This window comes from Hyperolius riggenbachi, chromosome 1 (assembly GCF_040937935.1).
Source record: "Hyperolius riggenbachi isolate aHypRig1 chromosome 1, aHypRig1.pri, whole genome shotgun sequence".
NCBI lineage: Eukaryota > Metazoa > Chordata > Amphibia > Anura > Hyperoliidae > Hyperolius > Hyperolius riggenbachi.
Genome location: NC_090646.1, coordinates 577,324,926 through 577,335,118, shown reverse-complemented (window position 1 = coordinate 577,335,118; position 10,193 = coordinate 577,324,926).

Genomic DNA, 10,193 nt, shown 5'->3' with positions numbered 1-10,193 from the left:
GTTGATGGATTTTGGTTACTAAAGTAAGGTTGCTTCAGGGTTGTGCTCACACTTAATAACAATAAAAAATAATTTTAAGCAGAATTAGGAAAGAAATGGCCCACATCTTGCAAATCATGCACGCACATTTAAAGATAATAAGAGCATAGTTCTTTTAAGAGCATAGTTGTTTTAACGCACAAAATTATCATTACCAATAAAATGGTAAAAAAAGGTATTTCTGCATACTCTGCTTCCTAACAGTCATGTCCATGATGAGTGCAGGTACGGGTGAGGTGGTAATGAGGAAAATGGAGAGATGAGGGAGGGAGGAAAAGGGGGCATAAAAAGAGAGAAAGTAAAGGAGGGAGGTAAAATAACCTTGGGGGGGGGGGGGCTGCAGCTGAGAAAGGCGAGATAGTGAAGTAGTAAAAGAAAGTATATCCAGTAAACCCCCTGTTATTCAGAACCCAGTTAACCAGAAATCTCAAGCAACCAGAAAACAAATTCTGGCCTTGCAGAATGCATAAATTTACTTTTACACTTACAGTAAAGTAAAAATACAGTATTAAACCTCTGTTACATTAAGTTAAGTCTGTCCTTTGTCCCAATTTGTTTTTAACTACTGTTTTTTAACATTAATACAGAGTTTATGATAAGTATATAGTGTGGGGTATAGCACTGTTTTTTTTAGCTAGGCCTATTTTTAACATCGACTCTCAAGTTACCAGAAACAACACTTTTCCGGCATCAGCCAATCCCAGTTGATGCCAGATAATGGGTGGTTTTACTGTATATCTATATGACTATGGGTTACATTTACTATACTGTAGCAAACTTTATGTGTGCAGGCAGTATATGTAAAGCTTACCAGACCTTAACACGTCGCACTGCATGTATATTGTGAGTATATGCAAATTTTGCAGCACATTACATAGCTTGTGTAAAACCCTGAAGCTTATTATGTACTGCCTTTACACATAAAGTTTACTGCAGTATTATGAAAGGAGGAGGTGGGGAAAGGAGGAGAGCTGATATTAAAGAGAACCCGAGGTGACATACTGGAATCCTAAGGAGTACTTCCTGGGTCACGGCTTGGCTTCCTATTGGAGGAAGCTAACACAGGCGGAGAGTGGCGAGGGGAGCGTATTATCGAGGGGGAGATGCTACGAGGCTGATTGACAAGCCTCACATAAATAAAGCAGGCTAGCGACAAGCAGATTGTCGCTAGCCTGGCGATCTTTTAAGGGGGTGCTGCGCGGCATATAGGGGGGGAGATGGGCTGTCACCGGTGATACAATGTGCACATTGTGCACATGACATGCCTCTGGGTCCTATTAAGATTCCAGTATGCCGCCTCGGATTCTCTTTAACCTTCTTGGCGGTATGGACGAGCTCTGCTCGTCCATGACCGCCGCTGTGCACCGCTCCGACCCTACTGGGCCGATTTGCACCATTTTCTTTTTAAACACACAGCTAGCACTTTGCTAGCTGCGTGTTGTACGCGATTGCCGCCGATGCGCCGCTACCCGCCGCGTAACAGGCCCCCCCCCCCGAAACCCTGTACGCAGCCTGGCCAATCAGTGACAGCCAGCACTGAGGGGTGGATCGGACGTCGATGACGTCATTCCGTTCGTCGCCATGGCGATGGGGGAAGCCCTAAAGGAAATCCCGTTCAGAACGGGATTTCCGGATGGGCTTGATCGCCAGCAGCGATCGGAGGGGTGGGAGGGATGCCGCAGGGAGGGGAGCATCATGTAGCTAGCGCTAGGCTAGCTACATGATTTAAAAAGAAAAATGCAAAAAATACTGCTGCGCCACCACCCTGGCGCAATCAATAGAACTCCAGGGTGGTTAAGGACAGAGAATACAAACCTGCACAGAAGGAAAAAAGAGGGACGGATGCAAAGGAAGGAGTGGAGAAGGAAGGGAGGGAGAATGGAATTGGCAATACATAGGAAAAAAAGGGAGGGGACAAGAAAATATAGAAAAGCAGTAAAAGAAGGTAAAAACTGAATATAAGTAATAATGCTATGTAATAACAATGCACAAAAGGAAATGGGAAAACAAGTGCAGTGAATGCCACAGAAGGTAAATTAATATAACAGTAGAGTCTCGGTTATCTGCAAATCAACTAACCAGCAGTTTAGAAGGTTGGCACATCTGACCTTTGTGCAAAAGTTACATTTATCTTATGCGCTGTTGGTTATCATCTTCTGCATTCCTATATAGGTTCTCCCAATGAGTCAGACTTGCGTATATGAAAACTTGGGGTCATCTTAATGTTTCGGAGCTTTAATTCTTCCGGTGCCCTTTAAAATGTCTGGTTGGGACTTTAGATCTAGAATTTTGTGGATGAACTGGGTGGGCTGAATAATTGTTTTTATTTCCTTGCTTGCGACTAGTTGGGAGAGTTTTGAGCTCTAGCTAAGTGGGTTGAAGAGAACCTAAAGTGAAAGGTATATGGAGACTGCCATATTTATTTCATTTTTAAAAAATACCAATTCCCTGACAGTCCTGCTGTTCATTCTGGCCTCAGTAGTGTCTGAATCTGAAACAAGCATGCAGCTAATTAGTCATACTTCAGTCAGGGCACCTGGTCTGCATGCTTTTTCAGGGTCTATCACTCAAAGTATTAGAGGTAAAGGATCAGCAGGACAGCTGGACAATCTGCATTGTTTAACCAGCCCAGCTGCAGTGTACTATTTGCTGACCCTCGATTGTTTTTAGCCTGGAGATCCTTTTCTGCAGTCCTTCAGATCTAAGGAACATTCCTTTACATTACAGCACCCCTGGTTATGCCCAAAGCTACTCTCCATTCTCTGCTGTGTAGACCAGCTGTCTGGACACCAGAAATGAGAGGGATATGGAGGCTGGCATAATTATTTAATTTTAACTCTGGTTCTAGACTGGCAACCACTCAAGAATGAGATTCCTCAGAAAGAGAAGCCAATGGGAGCCATTCTGAGCACTGAATGTTGGAGCAAGTCCACGGTGGAAGATTCAGTGCATACTGAGAGGTTTCTCACTGTGCTCAAGATAAATGTTGGAAGAAAGTCCACTGGAGATTTTCATAGCATTGCTAAGGAGAGGAATGATGTGAAACTAAACTGTTTTCAGCTGCTGTAAAGCGATGCTGGGGTTGTATAAATGTTTATTACAGGGCGACTGGGTCTTTGTTTTGCTAATTATACAAGTCCTGGGAACTACTTACTTCAAACTAAAATGGAATCAATGAATTGTTTGGACCATATGAGTTTATACCTGTTTGCAACCCATCTGATAACTTAGCAAGCATCATGCCTGAAGCTTAGATTATTTCAGACATCGCTGACCGATGTGCCACACAGGCAGGCAGGTAGGAGGGGGAGCAGAGGTGTAGCATAGAGATAGCGATATCGGCACCATAGCAACGGACACTGGCTCCGCTACTGATTCAGGGTACCATGTGCCCTAACATTTGGAGCACAGTGGTAGAAGATTTAGGAAATGCTCAGAATCATCTGCCCAAATGATGCACCTGCATAGACCTCAAACAGGCATTAGATATTTCTTTCTGAAGTCAGTTGCAAACTGCATGTTTCAGATGTGATGTATGATCCAGATACTACTGATAATCAGAAGATATAAGGGCCCATATGCAATTGACTTTTTCTCCCGAGTTTTCACCTAGGAATTCATTGTTCATCTTCTATTGAAAATACATTTCCAGCACTTTCCAACTGAAAAAGTACCAAAATGTAGTTGAAAAAGTAGTATCAAAACTATTTTGAGCATGTTTATAGCTTACTGGTGGCTTAAAAGGAATTTTATTGACAAGTTTAAAAATATCACCTAGGAGAAAACTCACTTTCATCTTCAATTTAGAATAACTTTTCAGCACTTAGCAATGGAAAATTTTTCATCTTGTATTTACAATAATTTTTTCAGCATTTTGCAATTGAAAAAGTGCCAAAAATTAGGTGAAAAAATACTATCAAAATTATTTTGAGTATTTTTTTGCTTGCTGGTAATTTATTTAGCCAAGTACAAAAGATGGGGTTGTACCTGGAATTGGTTTTGGTTCATACAGGTTCTGGAAGGATGGGGGGGGGGGGGGGGGATAATGTCCGCCAGATAAGATCCGAGGCTGCCATACTACGGCGCCACCAGTCACACTTGGCAATCATCTGTCATCCCTAAGGAGACTTGGGGGGAGGGGGACAGAGGGAGGCGAAGGTTCAGCAGTGATGACCCAGCTCTTCATGAAAGAAACCGGCAGTGATGGGTGACGCTGCTGAGAATTCTGGTTGCGGGCATCTGGCAATGCTGGCCAAGGTGTTCCAGTTCAAAAGGTGCAGTAGTGTTAATTTCTGTGGTGCCGACTCCTGAGCAGCATTCAGCAGGGCTGGTCAAGACAGTTTGGCTGTCACAGAAGCGTCCGGCAGTGGCGGCCCTTACTTCCGGTTTAGTGGCTGGCATCATGGAGGGGCTGAACCAGAGGTGTCCTAGCTGTGGTGGAGCAGCAGCCGATGAATGGGTGGAGCCGGCATCCAGCAAGGTCAAAGGTTTCCCAATCAGCGCTGTGTTTTCCTACCTCAGTGGAGCCCTGACATCCTGGGTAGCAGAGGTGGACTTCACTCAGTCTGTACCTGCACAGACAATGGACCCAGGCAGTGGCAAGGTGGAAAAAACTCCAGGTCCCGGACTCCCCTCGACCCGCACCAGCGTCCCAGGCCACACTGGACTACACTGCCCACATTCGGGGGGGGGGGTGGAACAAGGTGAAATAGTAGGGAAAGGGGAAGAAAAACAATAAAAAGCCAGAACCCTGTGGCCGTGGCTGCCAATTAAGGCCATCTTCCTGAACGGCAGTTTAAATAAAAACTAAGCATCATTAATGAAACTCAGAAAGAGTTCGTTTCACATACATCGTACTCTAAGTTAAAAATGTTGCTCACTTTTTCAAAGTTAAAAAATAAAACAGTATTCTACAAGCTATCAATTATTAATAGAGCTGACTGGTTCACATTAAATTCAGTATTCCAAACCCCGCTGCAGATAATTACATAAAAACCTGAGGCTTCTCTGTGACTCTTTCTCTTTGCTACAAAACCAACATGATGTAGTGATCAGACTCTGCTCCCTCGGTTCCTGCGAAAACTGATCTGGAAAATAGTATGTAAAACAGAAATATTTTAGCAGCATACTTCTTGATTGATATGTGGCATGCGATGAAGTCAAAACAATGACCTCATTGCTTGCCTGTTGACATTCAAGAAGGCTTTACACAGCATTGCTTAACCCATTCCACATCGTAAAGTAAACCTGTGGTGCTCTCAAAAATAAAACAGATGGTATGGCTTCATGAAATTTCCCATTACATAGCAGCTAGCGCAATCCAATGCCAAAGCTGGGTTCTTCAGCACGCCCTGATGATCTACAGAACGTAGCAGGGCTTCTGAGTAGCGGACAACTCTAGGCTTACCCTCGCTGACATTATGCAACTTACCCTTTGGATCTGTGCACCAGTTCCATAGAAATTAGTGTTTGTGTATGGTTGTGTGGGGGGGGGGGGGGGACATACCGCTTCCTAAAGAGGAACTGTACCAAGGACTGAACTTCATTGCAAACAGTAGCCAATACCCCTTTTCTCATGAGAAATGTTTACCTTTGATCGAATAGATCATTGGGGGGGTCTGTATGACTGATATTGTGGTGAAACCCCTTCCACAGTGTGATGTCAGAACCTAGGTCATGGCAGTTTTCTGTCTGTGAGCCTTGTTGCATTGTGGGAAATAACAGCTGTTTCTAACTGCCAAGCAGGGCCGGGCCGAGGCAGAGGCTGAAGAGGCTCCGGCCTCAGGGCGCAGTGTAGGAGGGGGCGCACAATTCATTCAGCTGTCATTCCCAATTGTGTTTGAAGCACAAAGAAATAAGAAAAGGGCATACATAGCAGTGACTGCAAGCCAGATAACTAGAGATTAAGGTGGTGGGGATGTTGGGGGCCCTGGGGCGCCTCTTAGTCTAATAGCAATTAGTGTGTGACGGCCGGGGTGGGAGGGATGGAGGGGCGCAATTTGCTGTCTCAGCCTTGGGTGCTGAAGGACCTTGTCCCGGCTCTGCTGCCAAGCAACCAATATCTCCCTCTGTGCATGTGTATATCTATAAAAAGCAGCCGTTTAGCCTATCACAATGTTAGTGGGTGTAGTTATAGATAATGGCAGTTGGTGCTGTCTAGATTTGTTCTTGTCTGCCAGTAGTAAAGATGAGGCTCATTGTGATTCAAACAACATGAACAATTGACATAGTGAATATCAATCATTTCTTGATTTCTCTTCTATTTCTCAACTTTTCACTTTGCAATGTATTGGACTATTTTTCCCCCTTTCGCTTTCAAGTTCCTCTTTAAAGTAAGCTTGTAGTGCACCCAAAAGAATACACCAATGTAAGGACACTTTTATACTGTCAGTCTGTATGGCTATAGGTGTTACTAGGCACTGTAATATGATCCAATTCAGGGCCCATTTACACTAAAGCGTTTTTTGCTGGCGATTTCGGCAAAATGCTTAAGCGCTAGAGCTTTTTAAAGCGCTAGTGCAATAATACCCTATGGACCCGTTATCACTTGGGCGATTTGCGTTAATCGTCGGCGATTAATGCAAATCGCAAAACGCAAACGTGTTGCCTGCATCATTTTCAGGCCATTTCCCGGCGATCGCGTTTCAGTGCTATAGAAGCGCTAAACGCGATCGCTAAAAAAATCACCAAGTGTGAATGACGATTTTTTTCGTGTGCAACGCAAAAAAATCGCCATAGCAAAACTCTAGCAAAAGTGCTAGCGTTTTGCGTTTAGCAAGTGTGAATGGGCCCTCAGTTGTATATAGTGAAGTAGTCCACTAAGATGTGCAGCAGGGTGGTATTGCCTCAGATTGCAATAAATCTCTTCGGATTTTAGTCATCTATGCAATGTCTGGTTGTCTTGTGTTATGCTTAGCTGCACCATGTCACACCCATTAAAATTTGCATGCCACTGTGCAAAAATGCGTTTGCTCCACATCTAATGAAAGTCAATGGAGAACACAAATTTGTGTTTGTGTTTTTCACATGCAGAAAAAAAGTACATCTTGCAGCATAAATTTGCACATCGCATGCAAATTCCCATTGACTTTCATTATCTGCAAATAAAAAAATTAACATATGAATGCAAATTTTAATGTGGCAACCAATGTTGCATGTAATCCCTGCCTATTAGCATGCAAATATGCCTTGTGTTCATCACAAATCTAATGAAAATCAATGTAGAAATGCATATGCAATGCTTAAATGCATATCCACAGCCTCTGCTCAGGATCCCTTGAAATCCTGTGTTAAAGATGTCAGTTTGTAGGTGTCTTTGTTACCTCAGAGGTTGCAGACACTGAGAGTGCAGGCAACTATAGTACAGGGTAATGCTACGCAGCACCGTAAAGGTGTTTACTTTGCTTATAATGACAGGCATTGCAAGTTCCTGGTGTTGTGTATTAGCACAAACGCACACATGTTGGCGAATTTACCAATTTAGTGAGGCTTAAATTAGATAAGGAAATAGAAGCTGGTAGAGTGATGGGCCCATTTAATTCTCTGCCTTTTCCAAATTTAAGTTTATCCCCTTTAGGTACTGTCCCTAAAAAAAGAGCCTGGCGAATTTCATCTTATACATCACTAATCCTTTCCCAAGGGCTCTTTAATGATTCTGTCGATGCTGACTTGACGTCTGTCTCATATCTTATGTTTGATTTGGCATTAGCAGTACTCTGACAATTTGGTAAAGGGACATAGTTGTCATAGACAGACGTCAAGTCAGCTTTTCGTTCGTACCCATTTGTCCTGAGGGGTTTTCATTTCATCATTGAGCTTTCAATTCTATGGTCAATATTATTTCGATAGGTTTCTACCCAAGGGGTACTCTCTTTTTTTTTTTACTTTGAGACATTAGACACTTTTTTTGAGAGGTGTGTGTACAATCAACGATTGCTTGGGGGCAAATTCTTCATTACTTGGAGGATTTTCTCATGATTGGTCCTGGAGTGGAGTCTACGGTGTATAATAATTTGTTAGGAAATTTCTGTAGGTTAATGGAGGAATTTGGTGTTCCGCTGGCTTTGGAAAAGACGGTCCACCCTAAGGGCTCGTTCCCACTGTTGCGACGCGATTTCGGCCGCATTCCGACGCTTGTAAAAACGCATGCGGATGCGTTTCCACATGCGTTTTTACCCGCGATTTCGCCTGCGATTTCGCATGGCAGGGTGCCATGCGAAATTAACCATGACACTGCCAGGGCTAAATAAAATTGAAAAAGGTGCGAAATCGCACGCGAAATCGCGGGTAAAAACGCATGTAACAAACGCATGCGTTTTTACTATTAAATACATTAGCGGCGATTCGCACGGATTCCCGACGCAGGCGAAATCGTTGGCTCTTTTGTGCGTTTTTTTCACGCTGAAAAAAACGCACCTCAACAACGCTACAGTGGAAACAGGCCCATCCACTTGTATTACATGTGCGGATCTGCATGCGTTGGACGCATGCAGATTCGCGATAGTGGAAACGAGCCCTAAAACATTCATTACCTTTTTAGGCGTAGCAATAGACAGGGACCAGATGATGTTTTGCCTTCTAGAAAAAAAAGTTGGGAGAATGTGAGCCACTAGAAATAAGGTAGTGGGTAGGTTAAAAAATAAAATGAGAAAAATTCAATCTCCGCTGGGTCTACTGGCCTTTGTTTCTAGGTTTATGCTCATGGGGGAAGGGGGGGGGGGGGGGCTTAAAACGTTTGTCCATGGCTATTTCTTGTTTAAAAAATCCCTGTTGTCATGTTTGGGGAGGATTTGGTGTTAGAAAAGATTTATTAGTTTGGGATACTTTTTTTAAAAGCATACAATGGGGAGACTTTTTGATAGGAAGATTTTTGTTTGGATGATGAGTTACAGTTCACAATGGATGCAGCAGTTTCGGTAGGTTACAGGGTAGTTTGTGGGTATCAATAGAGGAGTGGAAAGAGCAGGTAGTTATGAAGCGTATTGTATTTTATGAATTGTTGAATAGATTCGGGGTGTTCAGGGGTGAAAAATTTGCTAATAAAAGAATTGTATTACAAACTGACAATAAGATTAATTGTTTATCAGCTAGGTCCACGTTAGTATTAAAGGGACTCCGAGCAGTGCAGAAACTATGGAAAGATGCATATCATTTTAAAGCTCTCTTTCTCCTCTTTCTGGCGACACCTAAATCGTCGCCCTACGCCTTTTCGTTTTTGCTATTTTCGCGATTGAAATTACAGCGGCCGCGATTTCAATCGCGAAAATAGAGAAAACTAAAAGGCGTAGGGCGACGATTTAGGTGTCACCAGAAAGAGGAGAAAGAGAGCTTTAAAATGATATCCATCTTTCCATAGTTACATTGTATTACACAGGACGACACTTTACCCAGTGTCAGCAGCTCCATTCTGCTGAATTGAGCTGCTGACTTTAGGAAAAAGTCGCCCTGTGTAATACAATATAACTATGGAAAGATGGATATCATTTTAAAGCTCTCTTTCTCCTCTTTCTGGCGACACCTAAATTGTCGCCCTACACCGTTTAGTTTTCTCTATTTCCGCGATTGAAATCGCGGCCGCTGCAATTTCAATCGCGAAAATAGCGAAAACTAAAAGGCGTAGGGTGGCGGTTTATATATCATTGGAAAGAGGAGAAAGAGAGCTTTAAAATGATATGCATCTTTCCATAGTTTCTGCACTGCTCGGAGTCCCTTTAACACTTTTGTTTCATATTCTTTTATTGTTTGCAGCATAACATTTGGCTAAAAGCTTTGTACTTGCCAGGTAAATTACATTTATTGGCTTGTCACCTTTCACGGACACTCCAGAAATATTTTTGGTTTTTATTTGTGAAAAAATATCTGAGGGTTGTAACTATAGCTGTTTACATAGAAATTAGAATGCTGGCATGTATTTATTTATTTTTTTTGAAGATTTCAGGGGGGCAGGGAACCCTTTGTTCATCTTATTTTATTGTTAAAAAAATTATACAAGGTTTTAAGAAAGGAGATTTGCAGCAGGATCTTCGTTGTCGCATTACTTTTTCAGTTCTTTCAGATTTAATAACGGCCATGATACGTATTAGTTTTTCGGAATTTCAAGTGTTATATACTTGGGTGCCTTTTTCTTTGGCCTTTTTGGTGCTTTTCGCATATCT